This window comes from Balaenoptera musculus, chromosome 2, assembly GCF_009873245.2.
Source record: "Balaenoptera musculus isolate JJ_BM4_2016_0621 chromosome 2, mBalMus1.pri.v3, whole genome shotgun sequence".
Classification (NCBI taxonomy): domain Eukaryota; kingdom Metazoa; phylum Chordata; class Mammalia; order Artiodactyla; family Balaenopteridae; genus Balaenoptera; species Balaenoptera musculus.
The window spans coordinates 8067040-8087535 of NC_045786.1; the positions used below are offsets into that span (position 1 = coordinate 8067040).

The 20496-nt window shown below is 45.0% G+C and overlaps 1 protein-coding gene across 9 annotated transcripts in view; it reads left to right on the top strand.

The window, feature by feature from the left end:
- FRMD4A (FERM domain containing 4A) overlaps positions 1-20496 on the top strand; it is a 468321-nt gene that overhangs the window by 227021 nt on the left and 220804 nt on the right. The window contains exon 1 of one of the 9 annotated variants that reach the window (XM_036844692.1): positions 11722-11756. The exons of 7 other annotated variants lie outside the window; for them this stretch is intronic. The gene's annotated coding sequence lies outside the window, so the exon portion shown is untranslated. Of the gene's footprint in view, positions 1-11721; positions 11757-12427; positions 12565-20496 lie in introns of those variants that run through there. One more of the 9 variants, XM_036844691.1, reaches the window with a different exon arrangement.

A 20496-nucleotide genomic window follows, 5' to 3' on the forward strand; every position in this document is an offset into this window, starting at 1 on the left:
GAGGATGACAGGAATGGCCTCATTGAGCACATGACAATTGGGGTTGCTAGTTTAGCAAATAAAAATACAAGACACCCACCTAAATTTGAATTTCAGATCATCAGTGAATTTTCTAAGTATAAGCCTATCCCATACAGTATTTGGGACATGCTTATACTACACATTTATTCATCGTTTATCTGAAATTCAGATTTAACTGAACATCCTATATATTTTTTTTTAATTTATTTATTTTTGGCTGTGTTGGGTCTTCGTTTCTGCGCGAGGGCTTTCTCCAGTTGCCGCAAGCGGGGGCCACTCTTCATCGCGGTGCGCGGGCCTCTCACTATCGCGGCCTCTCTTGTTGCGGAGCACAGGCTCCAGACGCGCAGGCTCAGTAGTTGTGGCTCACGGGCCTAGCTGCTCCGCGGCATGTGGGATCTTCCCAGACCAGGGCTCGAACCCATGTCCCCTGCATTGGCAGGCAGATTCTCAACCACTGTGCCACCAGGGAAGCCCTGAACATCCTATATTTTATCTGGCCATCCCAGTGACAATTGAGTAAAAACCTGAAGGAATAAGGAAGCAAATTAAGCAGACATTATAAGAATGTTCTTGAATGAAGGAATAACTGAGAAGTAAGCATGGCAGGCAGGGGAAAGAGTAAGAGCAAAGGCCCTGGCCAACTGTATTTGTGAAAACTTAGAAGTCACTAATCCCTCGGTAGGAGAAAGATAAATGGCCTGTGGGCTATTTGCAGTGGATTCAAATGGGTGGACTAAGTCTAAATGTGTCAACGTGGACAAGTCTCAAAAACATTCTGTTGAATGAAAAATAAATTGCGAAAAGATAGACCTGTTCTGGTGCATTTGTGTAAGGTTTAAAAGCACACATAATAGTATATACTTACAGTACCTATATGTATGCATATATAATAGTATATGCTTATGGCTATGTTTGTATGTAGTCAAAGGATAAAACAAACATGGGAATATGGGAATGATATACAGAAACTTTAGAAGAGTCTCAGCCTCTGGGGAGGGAAGGAGAAAGGATGAGAGCTCACTCTCTCTCTCTCTCTCTCTCTCTCTGTCTCTCTCCCCCCCTTTCTGTCTCTTGTCTCTCTGTCTCTGTTTCTCTCTTTCAATAAAAACAGTCTACTATTTGCAACATCATGGATGGACCTTGAGGACATTATGTTCAGTGAGATAAGTCAGACAGAGAAAGACAAATACTATATAATATCCCTTATACGTGGAATCTAAAAAAGCTGAACTCCTATGAGTAGAAACAGAGAGTAGAATAGTGGTTACCAGGGACTGGGGGATGGGAGGATTGGGGAGATTTTTTTTAAGGGTACAAACTTACAACTAGAATATGAATTAGTCCTGGAGAGCTAATGCACGGCATAGTGATTACAGCCAACAACACTGTACTCTAAACTTCAAAGTTGCTGAGAGACTAGATCTTATTTACTCTCACCACAAAAAAGAAATAATTATGTGATGTGATAGCAGTGTTACAGCAGGGGCCAAATTGTAAAGTATAAATGTATCACATCAGCACCTTGTATTCTGTAAACACACACAATGTTATATGTCAATTATATCTCAATTAAAAAAATTAAGTCTAGAGCAAATAAGGCAAAATGTTCAGTGTTAATGGTATTCAGGAGTCTATTTTCTGTACTTTTCTGAATGCCTATGTTTCATTTTTTAAAATACTTTTTAAAGAAGGCCATCAAAATTTAACAAGAAAAGAATTTTAGGTGCTTTTGTATTATGAGGGACTCACTACAGTGGGAAGGAACTTAGGAGTGTGGACATATCTGGTCTTGTAACTACCCTGCATACATACTGGGAGGGGACAGTATTGGTGAGCAGTGCTCAGGAAAGGCTACCTGTTTTAATTCTGAACGTCCCACAAATTCACAGGGAGCCCTTGCGCAGGCCACGAACTCCTTATTGCCCATTTCCGCATCTGTGCAGCAGAGGTACTTACACAAGCCTTCAAGCCTCAGAGCGCTTCTATGAACAATGCCTACGGACACAGCTGCACAGGCACTTGTTAAGTGTCCGAGGAACGAAGGGTCAGGGCATTTAGTTTTGTCTAATCTGCAATCCACCTTGGTTTTCCCATTGAACTGGAGATTGAACAGACCTTAAAAAGTCAGGCTCATTTTCTAGTTCTCTCCAATGTGCCCTCAGTGGCTGAATGAAGTTGTAGGTGTCCTAAGTGGACCTGAATCCCCTCTTAAGTTAATCGCAGATGAGCAGGGTGAACACTCCCTACAAGGACAGGGCATGCAGGACACTCAGAAGAAAGGGCTGGAATTCAGGACACTATTCTCTAGGATCAGGATGTTTCCTATGATTTATTTACAGGACTTACGTCACCTGGCATCTCATTAAACCTCACAACAGTTAGGTACAGGGCTTAAACCAAATATCAACATCTAACACAGCAGGCAAGGGGGTATTGTATATGGACAAAAGCTGCCAGATTTCATGCCCTTAGTTGACACAGGTCAATGCAAATAAGAATATTAATAGCATATGTTTTATTCAGCGTGTGTTCTGTGCCACAAACTATCCATTTTGCAATGCAATCCTCATAGCAACCCTCAGGAAACTGAGGCTGAAAGAAGTGTAGAACCCATTAGCCCAAGATTGCTAGTATGACTAGTACAACAGCTAGTAAGTGGTTGACCTGTGGTTCAAACCCAGGAAGTCCAGTGCCATAGCCTGCACTCCTAACCACTTTGCTATGTCTCTCGGCGTCTTGGGGCAGGAAAGTGGATCCTAATACTGGTTTCAGCCTGCCGTGTAGACAGATAAGGAAGGTCCTGCCTGAAGAATTAGGTTGACCTGTTCAAAGCTGTACAGGAACGAGGAGCAGAATCAGAGATGCTAACCACTAAGATTACGGTGACAGCAGAGAGCAGAGAGCATCTGCCAAATCACTGTTGGCAAAAGTACACACCCGGGGTTATGCCGGGGTTAGCCAGCTCGGGGCAGCGCCGAGTCCGCTACGTGCTGTCACTGGACTTGCCGGTAGGGACCACCTCCTGATGCCTGCAGAGCTCTGCTTGGGTGGGGGATGATTTTGATGACCAGAGGCAGCTCGGGGCAGTGATCGGCAAACCCGTCACCTAGATGAATATCATCTTTGGTGTTTCCCGCTTTCCATTCCTTCCGGGAGCTCCCTCGCCATCCATCCACTCCACCAGAAACCAATCCTGAGACTTCTCGCTGTGAGCCCTTAGTTGACCAACTTCTGGTTTTGCTCAAAATTAAGCCTCGCATTTTGGAGGCTTAAAAAAAAAAAAATCTACATTAAAACCGTTTGCTGGAATGCTTTACACTTGCCACAGAACAGAAACTAAAATAACCTGTTATACAATTGGTCACAAATACAGTCCTCGAGTTTTGGAGGAGTTGAATACAGACTCAGATTCAAATCTGCCTCTTTCTGGGTATGGACTTTCGGCAAGTTCCTTAATGTTTCTGAGCCTCAATTTCTGGATCTATACAATGGAAATGAATAATACCTACTTGCAGCGTTGCTGCAGGAATTGAAGATGATTCACATAATGTGCCTGGTGCCACTCAATAAATACTAGCCATCGTTATTACCATCATCATCATCATCCTATCCCAGTTTAGGTTATAACCCATTTCCAAGGGAATTTTCTTTGCAAATAGCACAGAAGGCATCCTCTGAAGATGCTAAAGATACTTTCCTTTCTCTCCACTGTATCCCCTCTTCTACTGAGAACTCAAGACCAAAACTGTCCTCAAGCATCCTCACCTCTGCTCAGGATCAGCTATTCAGACCAGTGTTTATTTGCTTTAGTTTGCACTTTCGAGACAGTGAAAAAGAGGGTGAAATCCAAGAAAAGACCTGTGAAGATCTTCCCAAGACCCCACTAGAGAAGAATATAAAATACGAATATGAAAGAATATAAGCCAAGAAAGAACCTTATGTTTCTGAAAGCCAACACCAAAACAATTTAGAGTTTACTAGGTAGAGACTGAGAGGAGAGATGGAAAAACATCCATTTCAAGATAGAAATTACAGCTGCGGGATTATTAAGTGTTTTTATCAGGCCTCCACAAACGCTTTGAGAAATCTGCAGAACGTTCCACACCACTGGCGGCGCACACACCACACCACTCGCCCCGGCTCAGTTCTGAGCGACAGAGCTCATTTATAGCTTCAGATTGACTATAATTTAGGCCGCCTTTATTAAAACAATTACACGGAATTGCATATAAACACCGGTCAAATGCTGTTTCCTACCATCACAGACGCTTCTCATGTTTTTTATTAGCTGAATGGATTTCACTCTAAAAATCTATTGGGTAATGATCATAACGCTTGGCCGAGAGAAAGTGATAAAGCAACATTAAATATACTGTGTACAGATGAACAAACTTTGAGGACTTCAAATAAAATAAAAACAAAAACAAAGCACCACCATGATTCCTGCCTTGGAGGAAATCCTGAGTGAGGCATATAGACAAATGCAGAAATGGTTACAATAAAGTGCTACAAATGGGTAGAGAGATGCATGGGCTATTTCAGAGCAGGGGAGGGTTTTAACCAGGTTGTAGGCAACAGGGGGACGGGGACCACGTCAGAGTCTGTTCCCTGCCATGTCTCAGCCCCAACCAGTGCCTACTGGAGAATATCCAAGGATCTTTGGCTTTATCCTGGGTAGAAGAGGAGATTTTTCTCTTTTTTTTTCAGAATGGAACAACATGGTCATATTCATTTTTGATATGGAGGCAACCAGTTATGAAGGGTTGCCATCAGAATTAAATTCTTAAAACCACAATTCTACAGGCAAGAATGTTTATTCCTTCATTTAATTCATCCTTCAATGAATACTCATTGAACGTCTAATATGTGCCAGGGACTATTCTAGGTTCAAGAGAGTCAGCCAAAAAGAAAACAGAGGTAAATCCCTGCTCTCCTGGGAGAGACAGATAATGAACAAAACATACAAACAAATAAGTTGTATAGTCTGTTAGAAGGTGATAAGGGAAACCGAGAAAAATAAACCAGGGAAGGGATGAGGGTGAGGGGCAGAAGCAGGAGGGCAAGAGGGAGGAGTTGCTTTTTTAAGAAAGATGGTCATAGATCACAGTGAGTTTGGCATTTGAAGAATTGAGTGACAGCTATGAAAAAGAAATAAAACTTGCTTCCATTTCTTGCTACTGGAAAAAAAAAAAAAAAAAAGATGGTCAGAAAGGATCTCTCTAAGCAGGTGATATTTGAGCAGGGACCTGAAAAAGGTTTGGGCTTGATTGGGCTGATATCTGGGGAGGTGCATTCCAGGCAGAGGGAGGTGCAAAGGTCCTGGGCTAGAGAGAGTCTGATGAGTCTGGACAACAGCAGGGAGGCCAGGGTGCCAGGAGCAGAGCGAAGACCGCTCTGGCAGAGGAGAGATGCTCGGAGACCGGCAGCGTCAGCATCCCAGGAACTTACTAGAAATGCAGATCCTTGCACCACAGCCCAGACTTATGAATCAGAAACTCTGGGGGGCCTGGGGGAGGTGAGACCCAGTGATCTCTTTTGACAAGCCTTCCAGGTGATTCCGATGCTGGCTTAAGTCTGCCTGAGAGCTAGGTCCTGAGCCCTCTTTTCCCCCCCGCCAGTATCTTTCCTGGACAACCTTGTCAATTTCCCTAGGTTTAAGTGCCCTCTATGTACAGGCGTCGCCAACCTTTTTTCTTTTCCACCCAGATATCTCTTTCTGAGTTCTAATCTTGCGTATCCAATCCATATCTCAGCAAACAGCCTAACCAACTGCCTATTTGAGTCAGAACCTTAGAAACTTGCTTCACTGAACCCACCTTATTTATAACGTGAATTATAGCAAATTCTTTGCCATTGTAATCTGGGGTGGGTCTGATCTTTATTTGGTGGCAGGAAAAATATCATCACATCACAAGTCATCACTCGATGACAGTTTTCAGCCCCATCTCAACTCCAGGAAACTGACTTGCCTTTTCTCCCTGGGGCACAGGTGCCTCTGTTCTCTTAAATCCGGGGGGCCTTCCTCCTAAACTGGCTCATGGTTCCAATATGTTCTTATTGCTTGCTTGAGAGACTGAGTAATTGATGTCACCTGCACAGAAGCCTTCTCTCTATTATAAGTTCCAACCAAAAAAGGAATGCTTGCTGAAAAATTTTTTCTATTCAATTTCACAAATATTTCTGTTTTAACTCCCTTTCATAACGAGGTGATGGGCCCACGAATAAATAACGAGTATTGAGTCCCAGCTGATAGGTACTGTGTTAGGTAATAAGGGATGCAGTGCCTCCAAATACTTGACCAATGGACGGTGAGATGAGTGAGGGTTAATAATCTCAGCTCGGAACTCAGACCACCCAAGTTTGATAACGGGCTGTTGCCTACTTTTCATCTGTAGGACTTGAGGTGGGTTATAAACTCTCTCCCTGACTTATTCCCTTCCTTCCAAATGGGGCTAATAATAGCACCGACCTCCCAGGGCTGTTGAGAAGATTAAATGAGTTATTGTATATAAAGCACATAAGCAGTATCTGGCACCTGGTAAGTGCCAAGTGAGTCTTAACTACGGTTAATATATATTTCAGAGCAAATGAACAGAAAGGGTTTGGTGAGAGAGTTAACCTATGTCCTTGAGTGTATTTCTAATGTACACCGATTTTATAGTATGGTACTCACTATATAATACAGCTGCTCCCAGGGGCTCCAAATGACATTAATTAGCTTGTGATGTTTTGATTGATTCTTGTCTGTGTTTCACAATTACTTGCCCTGGGTTTTTACTGCCCTGAGTTGAGACAGTCTAAATCAGGATCCCCAACCAGGAAAAAATAATAAGCAACAATCTCATGTAATGAGAACATAACAAGATTATAAAACATAGCTATTAAAAAAATGACATTGCTATTTAAAAAAATAACGAGCTAAAACACAGTTATTAGATGGTTTCTTCATATACCCCAGGGACCGCAGTCTTAAGTGCTAGCTGTCTGGCCAGGAGAGGAGATGGAATTCTTTCTTTTTGATTGAAGTGGCTCAGAATTGGCCTTTAATTGACCTGGGAGTGAGGAGAGAAAAGGATTGGGTATAAAAATGTATTAGGGTTCACTTAAAACCAGTCAAGGACTTTAACCTGCCCCAGAGGAGTCTTGCTCTATCCTCAAAATCTGGTGAAAGTAGAAGGAAAAGATGCCAGTATTATTTTCCGGAAACATCTGAATGGAATGTAAATCAATGTCTGTTTGGTGCAGCTTAGAAACTAATGTAACAACACAACATACTATCACCTCCTAGATGCTACCCAACTCCAACTGTGGCTCAATCCGTAATTAATAGTGTATATAAAGTAAGTGCGTGGCCATGCTCACCGTGATTGCCAATATATTTCATTTGTATTAGTATGAGGTAGTCAAGCTTGCAAGATAAGAGCTCAGGGTCACAAAAGGATGACTCTGGGTTCAAATCTGATACACAGAGTCCCCTCAGCTTGTTACTTCACCTTTTTAGACCCCAGGTTCTTCATCCATAGAAGAGAGAGAAAAAATAACTTCCACCTCATAGGAATCTTGTGATGATCAATGAATGTTTTGGAAAGTTCTTAGCACTGTGCCTGGCACAGAATATGCACTCGTAATAATGTTAGTTATCAACTGTCATCAGTTGTGTGGTTTTGAAAATATTTAATATGTGTTGAATCCATGGTCTTCATAAGGCTAGAGAGAGAGAGAGATGATTCTCAGACCAGTTTTAAAGGTGAAGAAACGGGCACCAAAAAATTAAGAGACTTGTTCAAGGTCACACTGCGCCTTCAGAGCAGGATTCCAGGGCTGTCCCATGTTATTGGTTCTTAGCAAAGGATTGTGCAGCCCAGACTCAGATCCAGCCCACGCTGGTATCTGTCCTCAGCTGGGCAGATACACAAAGGAATGAGTGGGGATCATCGTTCTCCAGCAGCAGTGGTACTCTGGCTAAGATCCAAGCTGAGGCATCTTCTCCTAACGGCTCCATGTACTGCCCCGAGCTTGTTAGGAAAGCTGTGACTGCAGACCCCAGAGTTAAGAACCAGATACTTTCTATTAGTGAAGTGGGTCTAATTTTTGCTCTGCAACTTTGGGTGTAAGAAATTCACATTAGTTTACTCCTCTAAACCCAGTTCAATCTACGTCCTCACTCACCAAGGTGGCAGGAATTCACTCATTCTTTCCTCTCCACCAACTCACATTCTATCAATACCTCATGACAGGAAAAGGGTCTCTTGTCATTGATCCAGCATAGATGCCACTGAGATGCTCACGTACCCAAGAACTTGAGGTCCATTTTAAAGCCAAAGACTCCATCCCTCCTGGCCGAACCCCAAGATCCTTTGCTGTGCCTAAGACACACCTCTTAGCATTTGGTACCTTCCTCCATTGTCCTCAGGCTGCCCCAGCAGGTGACCAGCGCCCTCTTGAGGCACTCTGTAGACATGGAGTACAGGTCTCTCCAATTGCAGGTGGCACCCCTTTCCTTCCTCCGGGGGTGCTACTGCCTTTCTCCATGCTTTTCTCCATTCCCCATTTTCAAGCTTCAGAGCACCTCTCCTCTCTTGGAGACTTTAGCTCCTTTCAATACAAAGCTCCCTAACTCTTTGTGAGAACCCCTGGTAATCAGGTCTCAAAGTCCTGCTTGCCCTCTGGAAGAACCAAAGGAAAAGTATTTCTCCTTCTTTCTGAATCTTCTCCAGCAGTAAAAGCAAAACACAAAGGCATATGTCCAGAAACCAGCCTTCCATGTTTCTTTTTTCAGTTAAGATTCTTCAAAAAGCATCACACTCGAGCTGAAAATGGAAACATGCTCTATTCTTTCATCACAACTACATGTTAGGGCTGGCCGATGGTCCAACACTTTGCAAAGATCCTTTGATTCTTTATGTCTTTGCAAGAAACTGCCTGAATTGTCAGTGGTAGAATTGGCCTCTCTTCGGAAAACAGACCATTACAAAATTCTGACTGGCAAAGCTTGTCATCCATGGACTCCAAGGATCACTGTTGGTGAAACAGAGAATATATTTCCTTCATATTTTCATTAACTTCCAGATGATTTAAGTTTGAATTTTCATCTCATTCATCAAGTTTTACCATGGCCTATTTCTCTCAGTACTTAAATTCTTCAAATGTAGTTTTTCTTCCCGAAATTTGTATCCATTCTCAGTTTGGACTCCAAACACAAAAGACTTAGGGGGTAAAGACAGCCTGTGTTGGGGACTAGCCTAGGCCATGGGGACAGAGTGAGAATAAAACACATAAAGGCCCTCACATGTATATGCTTATATTGCCAGGTCCTGTTCTAAGTTTTTCACGTATATTGATTCATTTAATCCTTATAACAACGCTATGAGGTAGGTAGTATTATGGTCCCCAATTCATAGGTGAGAAAACTGAGGCACAGAGAGGTTAAGATACTTGCCCAAGGTTGTACAGTTAGCAGGTGGCTGAGGCAAGAGCCAGGCTCTGGAAGTCTGACATCAGTCTGTGCCTTTCACACGCAGCTGTGAATACCAATCATAGTTAAGAAGGAAATAAACAGGCTAATGATACAAAGAGCAGCTGGGGAGGTCACTTCCCACGTGCTGATCAGGGAAGCTTATCTAGGAGGCAGGGTTTGAGCAGAAACCTGAAGGATGGCGAGGAGCCAGCTATACAAAGAGTGGGTGGGGCGGGGCGGGGGCGGGCGATGAGCATTCCAGGCAGGAGAAACAAGACATGCAAAAGCCAAGAAAAGGAAAGAGTCATTCACGGGCAGAAAAGTGGCCTGGTGGCAAATCATAGAGAGGGACTCGGAGAATAACACGGGATGACGATGGGGAGGATACTTCAGGAGCAGTGAGAAGCCCGGATAGTTGTAAGCAGAGATGTGACATGATTGGAGTGGCTTCTACAGTCATGGGCTGCTGGGGGACAAGGGGACCAATGAGAACCAGGAACACAGGGGACCTGGAATAGGGTTATGGAGCTGAAGGGAAGAGAGAGCGATGGGTCTGGTGGCCGCAGACAAGGCTGGACGGATGAGGAGGGCCTTATGCTCGGGACATCCCAGCCATCTAAAGAAGCAAGGACTTTATTCCTAAGAGCCAGGGAAACCTTGAATGGGTTCAAGCAAAGAAATCCTATGATCAGATGTGAGTTTCAGGAGAGTGACTCCAGGTGGTGTGGTGAATGCATTTGAGAGACAAGACTGGGGTCCAGTCAGGAGGTTGCTAGAGACATGGCGGTGAAAGGTGATGTACACTGACCAAGGCTAGGGGCAGGGCCTACTCATGCAACAAAGATTAAGCAATGGGCACCAGGCACTGTTGGAACAAGTCAGACAAGGGGCTGCTCCCAAGGAACTTTCCAGATCTATTTATGAGGATAGGCTTGGTGATAATTTGACAGTGAGGAATGAGTAAAAGGAGGGAGAGGAAAGATCTCTCTGTCCCTGTGGGGAGAGGAAGGATGCTGTTTAGTGAGACAGGGAACCTGGAAAGGGGCTTTACCAGTGGGTCAGCTTGATTCAGGACATATTGAGAATTCCAGCGGCCAAGGTGGAAAGGCAGGAGGTGGATGTAGATGGAATCCAAAGACTCTTCTAAGGATGTAAACTGTCGGAAGAGAAAGGTTTGAACATTTCCTCGATCCCCACCTGTTGGGTGTTGCAGTCAAAACAAAGCAGCACTGGAAATAATCTGCTTCCAAAGCAATAATATTCCCTCTAAAGGCCTCAGAACACGAGGAGATGGGCTTCAATTGCACCATGAAAGAACCGGGCTTGGCATGAGAACAATCCTCAAGGACTTCAAAAATACAGAAACCTCCCATTCAGCTTCCCATTCCTCAGATTCAGATAATCAAGTCCCCCAGCCAGGAGCATGTGATCACCACCGCCTGAAATAAGATGGGTAGTCCTTCTCACAGGCGTTCACCTTTTCCTCCAACACTGACTTGGAGGAAAAGTTAGATGTTTCCCTTCTGTGGATTGTGAGGCCTTCTTGAACTGTCAAAAATGTTCACCAGAGATCATCAGAGAACACACAAGCTATGTGTCTGGAAAGATCAGTTGGAAGACAGGATGTGTGAGATTTCTTTTTATTATAAAGTTTGTAAGTTTTCACTCCTGCCCGTGTCCTGGAAATAATGGTATCAGTATACCTGGGTCTCCTTCAAACTATGGTGAAAAGGGAAACAGTCCCTCCCTTGAAGGATGGGTGGATGGTTGGATGGATGGATGGGTGGATGGACGGGTGGATGGATATTGGGAATTCAAGTGACGAGTGAGTTCTAGGGAAAGATTTTACCTCTGAGACAAGCTGGCTTTTCCACCTTCGCTAAGCGGGTGCTCCCGCCTCCTTCTCCCTTTATTTCATCAACCGTGTTTTGACAATTCATGAAAAAAGGGGGGAAAAAAAAGTGTCTAAGGCAAATTGAGCTCCTGAAGTAATAAACATTTAGACATACAATGTGAATTGAGTTACTGTTCTCGGGATAGTCTCCCAGTGTGTTTCTCTTTTTTGGAAAGAGAACGTGTCAGGCCGTCTTCCTCCCCCAGGCTCTGGAAATGGGAGTCTCCCCTCCGCAGTAATTGTTGCGAATCCTGACAATAGCCCCACGACTGGGTTATCTCACAGGAACTTCCATTTCCAAAGAGTTGAGGGGAGATTAATGCAAGAAAACTGGACTAGATCGAGGGATAAGAGCTGCACCTTCCGCCAAGTTCAGCCAAGGTAGCCTCTTCCTCCGGCTCCCAGGGTGGGAGGGGGCCTCCCGCGGCGGGTTTCTGTGGGTTTGTCGGGGACGGCGCCGGGTGCGCGGGCGGTCCTCGGGCTCGGAATCCCCGCTCCTCTCGCGCACGCCTCTGGCTCCGCGCAGCCTCTGCGGCTCGGCGGCTGATTCGGGACCTAACTTGGTCCCGATCGCGTGTGCGGCGGAGCGGGAACCGGGGGCTCGTGGGCTGCGCAGGGGCCGGGCCGGGCCGGCACGTTCATTGTTGTCCGCGTGCGGGCGGCTCTCGGGGGTGCCCCGCGGCGCGCGCGGGAGGCGGCGGCGCGCTCGGCCGCGCGGGACTCGCCGGAGCCGGCCTAGCCCCCGGCCGCCGGCCGCCGGTCGCCCCGAGCGCGCTCGCCGTGCCCGGGGGCGCCGCGCGGGGCCGACCGCGATGCGGAGGGCCGGGCGCGGCGGCACGGTGCTCGGCGCGCGGGCGAGGGGCGGGCCGGCGGCGGTGCGCCCTGGCGCGCGGCCAGGCTCGGCGTGAGCGGCGCGAGCGGGCGATGGGCTGACTGGGACCCGCGGGGGCGGCGGGGCGGCGGGGCGGCGGCGGCGGGGCGGCGGGGCGGCGGCGGCGGGGGCGCGCGGGGACCGGCGGGGCGGCTGCGGGCGCCGCGCGGCGGAGGCGGGGGCGGAGGCGCTGGGCGCGGATGCCGCCGGCTAGGCCCCGGGCCTGCGCACCCGGGGCGCATGGGACGCCCGTTTCGGCGGATCCGCCGCTGCAAACCTGAAGTTCCTCGGCTCCCCGGGAAGCGCCACGAATAAAAGGTAATGTGTCTTTGTTTCCCAGCCGCGACTGCGGGCAGGCGGTGGATTCTGCAGCACTTCTGGGTCCATTTCTGGGCCGGTGAGAGGGACATGACACTTCTGCTTTACGGAGGACGTAGAGCATTTAATGCCGCAGATGTGACATTGTTCCAGTGCACACCCCACGTGCGGCACAGACTCTACTCCCTCCTGCTACCCGCTCTCCCCGCACCCACTTTCTTTGGCATCTCGACCTCACACTGGCTGGGTCTACCCGGGGAGAAAGGAAAGGACCTTGCTGCAGGCAGACGTGGGCGTGATTTTGTTCTTTTTTTTTTTTTTTTTTTCTAACCGTTTTTCTGGAAGTGACAGGGCAGTCCTGTTCTTTGGGTGGGTTCAGGAGGCAGGCTGCAAGATCGCCGGCTGCCTGGGACTGCTAAAATGGACTGCTCTCTCACACTCCAAATGGCTGCAGCAAGTTTAATGCAGGGAGACAGCGGGGGGAGGAGGAGGAGGAGAGGAGGGAACCCCCTTCAGGACGAACCCCCCAAACGCAGTGCTTCTGTATTGCAGGCAACTGCCCAAATGTGGGCGCCTATTGCACTTAGAAAAGATGAACCGGTCCTGTACTTGGAGAGCCGTGTGGGCTGCCCGTGTGTAGTCAGGAACTCGGTGCCTTTTCTCCAGTACCTCGTTAGGAGAGTGACTGCTCGGTAGATTCAAGCAAATTCTGCGAAATTTCCAAGGGATGGCTGTTCTAATAATAGGTCTGGCGGAGGCTTCTTAATAGACACGCTCGTTCTGAACGGTGCAGCAATGCCGGTCCCCCCGGAAGCTCTGCTTGCTGGGAAAGGCGATCCCCTGACCTCCCCGTGGATGGAGGAGGCTTTCTGCCCTATGAATGGAACATCCCAGCAGAGGTTGTGACCGCTGTTCTGGCTTCTCTCAGTTTGAATCCTCCCAGCATCTGGTGAAAGGGATTCTCAGAACACCTAAGCCAAGCACACTTCTAAATCCGAGCTCTTCGGTGGGGATGGCTTATTCAGTGTTGGAGTAGCCCCAGCTGTATTTAGACACCTGGTCAGGCTGATTTGATCTGCATTTACCTGAGTGGGTTTTGAACAGCTTCTCACATACCTCTAACACCTCGGCACTATAAGTCTGGTCCTTTTCTCAAAGCATGACTGTGATGTTCGGGGAAAGCACCAGTCCAAGAGCCAGGGGCAAACTTATGACTTCATCCAGGGAAGCCACCGCTGACCCTGGGGGAACTGTCTCAGGAGTTGGATGCAAAATCTATTCCGTACACGTAGTAGAACTTAGCTCTGTGTGCCATTTTTCCAATGTGCAACAAAGTGGGAGGTTGATGGGGGGGTGGGGGGGCGGATGGGAGGACACATTTCATTTGTTTTGTTTCTGGTTTTTAAATTGCTTCAAGTTCGTTCCTAGCGTTTGGCCCCCTTTTGGAGTCTGACTTGGACATGGTGGGAAGACTAAACCTTCAGATCAGCAGAAATCTGATTTTGATTCTCAGCGTGTTCATCTCTTGCAACCTAGAGGGTCAGAGGATGAGCCTCTTCTGTTGGCTGAGGGGTCCCTTCTGCTGTGAATGAAATCTGGGTTTATTTAAGGTACACCAGGAATGGGGGGGTCCCGCAGCAGATAGACTTGAATCTCTTTGGTCCCAGAGGTTAAATAGCTGCAGTTAATTTGATTGGAAGCAATATTTGGACTTGCTTTGAAATCAACACTATATTGCCCTGCTAGTAAATACAGTGTTGCCTCCAAATAACTTGGAAAAAAGTGATGCTTGATGTGCAAAATTGTGTGGGTAGAAGTAACCTTTTAGAAAAACAACAACAACATTAAACTCTTCTTGTGTTAAAAGGGAATAGTGTTAGTTGAAATGAGGATCAGAAAATCCCTCCACCCACTTTAAAAAATTTTTTTTCTTGAAATATAGTTGATTTACAATGTCATGTTAGTTTCAGTCATGTTAGTGTACAGAAAAGTGATTAATACATATATGTGTGTGTATACATATATACATATATATATTCTTTCTTAGATTCTTTTCCATTATAGGTTATTACAAGATGTTGAATATAGTTCCCTGTGCTATACCGTAGGTCCTTGATGATTATCTATTTCATACGTAGTAGTGTGTATCTGTTAACCCCAAACTCCTAATTTATTCCTTCCCTGCCTTTCCCCTTTGGTAACCATAAGTTTGTTTCTCTGTTTGTGAGTCTGTTTCTGTTTTGTAAATAAGTTCATTTGTATCTTTTTTTTTTTTTTTAGATTCCGCATATAAGTGATATCGTATGATATTTGTTTTTCTCTGACTTACTTTACTTAGTATGATAATCTCCAGGTCCATCCATGTGGCTGCAAATGGCATTATTTCATTCTTTTTAATAGCTGAGTAATATTCCATTGTATATATGTACCACATCTTCTTTGTCCATTCATCTGTCAATGGACATTTAGGTTGCTTCCGTGTCTTGGCTATTGTAAACAGCGCTGTAATGAACACTGGGGTGCATGTATCCTTTCGAACCATGTTTTTCTCCAGATATATGCCCAGGAGGGGGATTGCTGGGTCGTATGGTAGTTCTATTTTTGCTTTTTAAGGAGCCTCCATACTGTTTTCCATAGTGGGTGCACCAGTTTATGTTCCCACCAACAGTATAGGAGGGTTCCTTTTCTCCACACCCTCTCCAGCATTTGTTATTTGTAGACTCTTTGACGATGGCCATTCTGACCGGTGTGAGGTGATACCTCATTGTAGTTTTGATTTGCATTTCTCTCATAATTAGTGTTGTTGAGCATCTTTTCATGTGCCTGTTGGCCATCTGTGTGTCTTCTTTGGAGAAATGTCTATTTAGATCTTCTGCCCATTTTTTGATTCCTCCACCCACTTTTTTTCTGACCAAGTGTGATCTGCCACTGTTGTTGGTAATATTCTTTCTGGCACTTGAACTAATTTTATTAATAAGACTTGTTATTTATGGCATAGGGCCTCTTTGTAATTTGTAGACATTGTTGCCAAGTCCCCTGACAGCCTAGCAGGTGGCAAGTGCCATTAACATGATCTTGTCATGGGAGAAACCGAAACCCCTTGAGGTTCAGTGAGTCACTGATTTCATAATCCATGAGATCTGCCTCCCAGATGTGGGTGGTGCTCAGCTTTATTGTAACGGCCCAGTTACAGTCTGAGGTCAAAGAATAAACCAAGAATGAGTCCTTGGGACTTCCCCGGCCGTCCAGTGGTTAAGACTTCCTGCTTCACTGCCAGGGGCACGGGTTCGATCCCTGGTTGGGGAGCTAAGATCCTACATGCTACACAGTGCGGCCAAAAAAACAAAAAAAGAATGAATCCTTGCTTGTGTTCTGGAACTTGGCAAAAGGTTCTGTGGACTAGTGAGAATGCCAGAGTTGTAAAAGAAAGGGGCCCTTGAGTCAGCCTCTATGAGCTGATGAGAAAGTGTGATCAATTTGTGATGGGAGAGGCAGTGATGAGATGAAAGGTCCAGGGAATTGAGGGGACCTGTCAGGGTACCTTTGTATTTAGTAAATGTGGGGTTGAGTATGACTGCCTCCAAAGAAGATCATTACTGACTTTACTGAGTAAATATACCACTCGTGCTCACGTTATTAGTGCTAGTGTGTGTGTATAAGTAAAAGACTTAGAGTTTTATTCATTTGTCATATACTTATCAGTTCTAAGAGTTGCATTTAGCCTGACACACTGAATGACTGAAAATATGATGGGGCACATTCAAAACTCAAGCTTTGTTCTGAGAAATTTTTGCATATGTCAATACTTTTTTTAAAAAAAGGAACAGTGTAGCTTCTGGAGAATTTCCATTTAAACTAGGTAAAGTGAGAAAGACATGCTAACAGTTAAATAGGTTTTGAAGTTAGTTTAAACCACACTCTACACAGTATCAGAATGTATAAGTCTAGATTCACCAATGGCTTTCATTCCTATCTTTTATTTATTTATTTATCTTATTTATTTTTGGATATCAGCTGATGTGTCAGTAATCTTTGTGGCAGAAATTCTCTATTTGGGTTTATTCATTGTGAAAAATTCCAGCATCTCTATTAGAAAGGATCTCTGAGACCTCATGGGGAGAGAAGCCATGGGATAAAGATCTTCGATCTAAATTTCAAAAACTACATTCCTCTTGAGCTAAAGATGCAAAAGAGGAACTACCTTACAGGATTAGCACGTACTCATAACCTCCCCAGGGCACTGGTTATCCGTTCTCTCCATCTTGTCCATTTCTGATTCTTTGCTGTCCATTGCTCTCTGAATAGGTAGTTAAAGGAACAAAAGTAGATATTGGATGTCTCCTAAAAGGTAGGAGTTGATGGGAGAAAAGGAAGAGAAAGGATCATTCCATCAGTTATGTAAGATACATAGATGCTTGAACTTTTCCTACCGTAAGCAAAATCAAAGACTTAAAGAATCTGGGAAAAGTGGCCACTAAAAGTCGAACCTGTTGGGGAAGGATGAGATTTGAGTATTTTATCTTATGCTGTTTATTCTAGCCGTAATCAGACTGAAGTGTATTGGCAGTATTTTCCATTTCTGTTTTTGCATTTTCCAGGACATTTAATCTGAAGAGCTGCTACAATAGCTCTTGGAACTCTGGGCTCCAGGGTCGCCACTGCACACAAAGCCTGCTGGTTTTGCTACTCTCTTTTGCGAGTTTTCCAAATCAGCATAAATGCAGCTTATCAGAAATTCTCTCCACAGCACTTTCCTTTTGGTTCCCTAAATCCGTCAGCTGCCACTCTTTCCCCTGTCCTGTGGGATCAGCATGTCTTTCTCTTATTTATAAGGAATGATTTAGACACACCCTTACTTTTGAGGCTACCATCTCTACCGCTAGCCGCATTATCCTAAAAGTATCTATCATTATGCCTCTCTTACTTTCTCAGAAGACGATCAGAGCTCTTGCTACCATTTAGTGAGTTGCATTAATGCTTATTTTGGGTGCTGTTGAGTGAGTGAGTATGTGTGTTTGTGGGCAGGGGGTTGTGTGTTCAATTCTTTACTTTATCAGTAGAAATTAGGTATTTTTTCCCCAAAAGAGAAATACTTTTCTCCTTGAAGATGGAAATTACTGCTCAGAATAAAGGCCATGGTTGTTGGAAGGGATTGAAGGGATCTGGTTCAGTTCAGTAATCTTATGACTACCAAATGATCAAGAAAAAATAGGCTTGTAGGTTCCATTTGAACTGAATGGGTAACCCCTCTGTAGATGATCAAGCATCGCTAACTCCAGTTCAGAGATGGAGCTGATAGGAGCCAACTTGTTACAAAGCCTGATCTCCATCGTATGTGGTGGTTTCTGTTTTTTTGTTTTAAAACTGAAGCTCTGGCCATTCCTTGATGCAGTGCAAGAAGACGTGAGTTGTAGGTGGTCAAGAACATTTGCACACGCACACCCTTCTCCCCAAACTCTGACTACCTTCACACGCACCATCTTGCTCCTATCTTATTAGTGATTATTTGCCAGTCCATAGTTACTGCGCACTTTCTGTTCACTGAAGGATCCCTACCTTTACCCTCTGCTCATGGTGGGCACTCAGTAGATCCTGTTTGAATAAGAAAATTCACTGAGTGACTCTTCATACCAACTGCAACACTGATATATTTCAGCATCTTCAGAAACCTGGAAAACCCAGTGGTCTAAAGAAAAATGTCCTCTTAGGTCCTCCTGTATCTAACATTTTTTATAAGTCTGTTCTGTGGTGTGGCCCCTCATTCCCATTTAGCAATACCTTGCCTGTCTTGGTACTCATGCAGAATACCAAACTTTTTGACGGTACTTCGAATTAGCCAAAAGCTATCCTCTCAACCTTGGGCTCTAACTCCACAATTTCCATCAGAGTTAGCCTGTTCTTCTGGTGATACAGACTTCTTTGCAGGGCTTTTGCCTTTCTTTGTCCTTGCTGTATGAGGAATGCATGAAAAAAATGGCATGTAATGGGGAATTAGATTGATAATGCATGACAGCAAATGGAAATAATAATCGGAGAATTGCCAGGCTGTGCCATTCATAACCATAAAATGCACAATTATGCTCTCCCCACATGCCTGTGAAAAACTATATACTTGTGACAAACCCAAACTAGGAAACCCTAATAGTGTGGAACCCTCTGGTGCTGGGCAACACACCTACACACAGTGGGTAGTGCACTGCGGGCTCACCGATTTCTCTGCACCCTCTGGTTACCCCCGAGAGATATTGGATACTTATTTCTGTGTTGCTCAGAGAGAGAGCAGAAAAGAGGGGAGGGTGGTGAGGACAAGAACGATGGGAGCGGAGCACAATGCAGGGCAGTGTTCTGCCTTCTCAATCCCCTTTTATTGGGGTGGTTGAGTGTTTTGTAACAGAGTAACTACAGAGTGACCAGTAGCACAGATGTAGCCGGCAGGTCTTGGCAGGAGAGCAGAGACCACGGATCACAGTAAAGCATCAAGGGCTGCAGTCACACTAAATGTTGAGCAGAGACTGTGGACCACGCACATACGAGATTTGGGGATTCTCCATCAAGTTGGACATCTCGGATGGAATTTTTGGAGTGAAAGGGGGCATAGAGATCATTTTTACAAATGAGGAGATGCTCACAGATGTTCAGGGACCTCGCCGGGGTCTCCGTTGCAGGGCCAAGACTAGAGTCCCTGACCACGTGGTTTGGCACAGAGGGGGTAGGGCTGTGGTGTCATGTCCCCCGGGCTTGGACTTCTGGCTCTGCCCCTTCCTGGCTGTGAGGCCTTGGGTAAATTACTGAATCTCTCTGAGCCTCGGTTTTCTTATTTATCAGAAAAGTTATATTCAGTGGAGCCAATGAGGTGATATCCGTGAAGCACCCAGCACAAAAAAAATAAGGGCGCCTCTTCTAGAATCAGAAATTTTGTCTTTGCAGTCTCCCCTCTCTGCTTGGCTTGCTTATGTCCCTGGAAGCCCCAACAGGACTAACTGCAGGAGGTTTAAAACTTGAGGGGTGTAAGAAGGCCACTGGCCGTGGAAGTGGAGGTATTACTGAAATAAATGGCACCTCCTTACCTACAATCCTGGAGTGTATTTTATAAATAGAAAGTAGCGTTAAGAAAAAAAAAAAAAAAAAACATTAGCTCTGATACTCCATAAGTGTCACCCAGCCTTGCAGGAAGGATTCTGCCGGTAAAGACATCACCCTAGTGATCCTCTCCTTATTGGGACGGAGGAGGCTTATTAAGAATTGGTGGCATCCTGCTGTACCCATGAGTCTTGACTGAGTCCAGGAACATTAAAGTGGTGAGGATTGGTTGGGGGAGGGGAAGGAAGAGAAGAAATATGATTTTGCCTTTGCACTCATGGATTCTATCACCCTACCTTTCTGAAATTCTTCAGTTTTCAGGATTGATCAGAAAGCTCTTAGGGCTTTTATTTTGAAAAAATTCTCCAGTAGAAATAAGGGTATGTCAGTCAATGGTTATGCCATCCTTTTTCTTTTAATTGAAGTATAGCTGATTTAAAATATTGTGTTAGTTTCGGGTGTACAGCAAAGTGATTCAGTTATGTATGTATTTTTTCAGATGATTTTCCAATATAGGTTATTATAAGATATTGAATATTATTCCCTTTATTATACAGTAAATCCTTCTTGCTTATCTATTTTATGTAGAGTAGTTTGTATCTGTTAATTACATACTCCTAATTTGTCCCTCCCCCCTCCCTCTCCCCTTTGGTAACTGTAAGTTTGTTTTCTATGTCTGTGAGCCATTTTAGTTTCATAAATAGATTTATTTGTATTATTTTTTAGATTCCACATATGTGATAGCATATAATATTTGTCTTTGTCTGACTTACCTCACTTAGTATGATAATCTCTAGATCAATCCATGTTGCTGCAAATGGCACTATTTCATTCTTTTTTATAGCTGAGTAA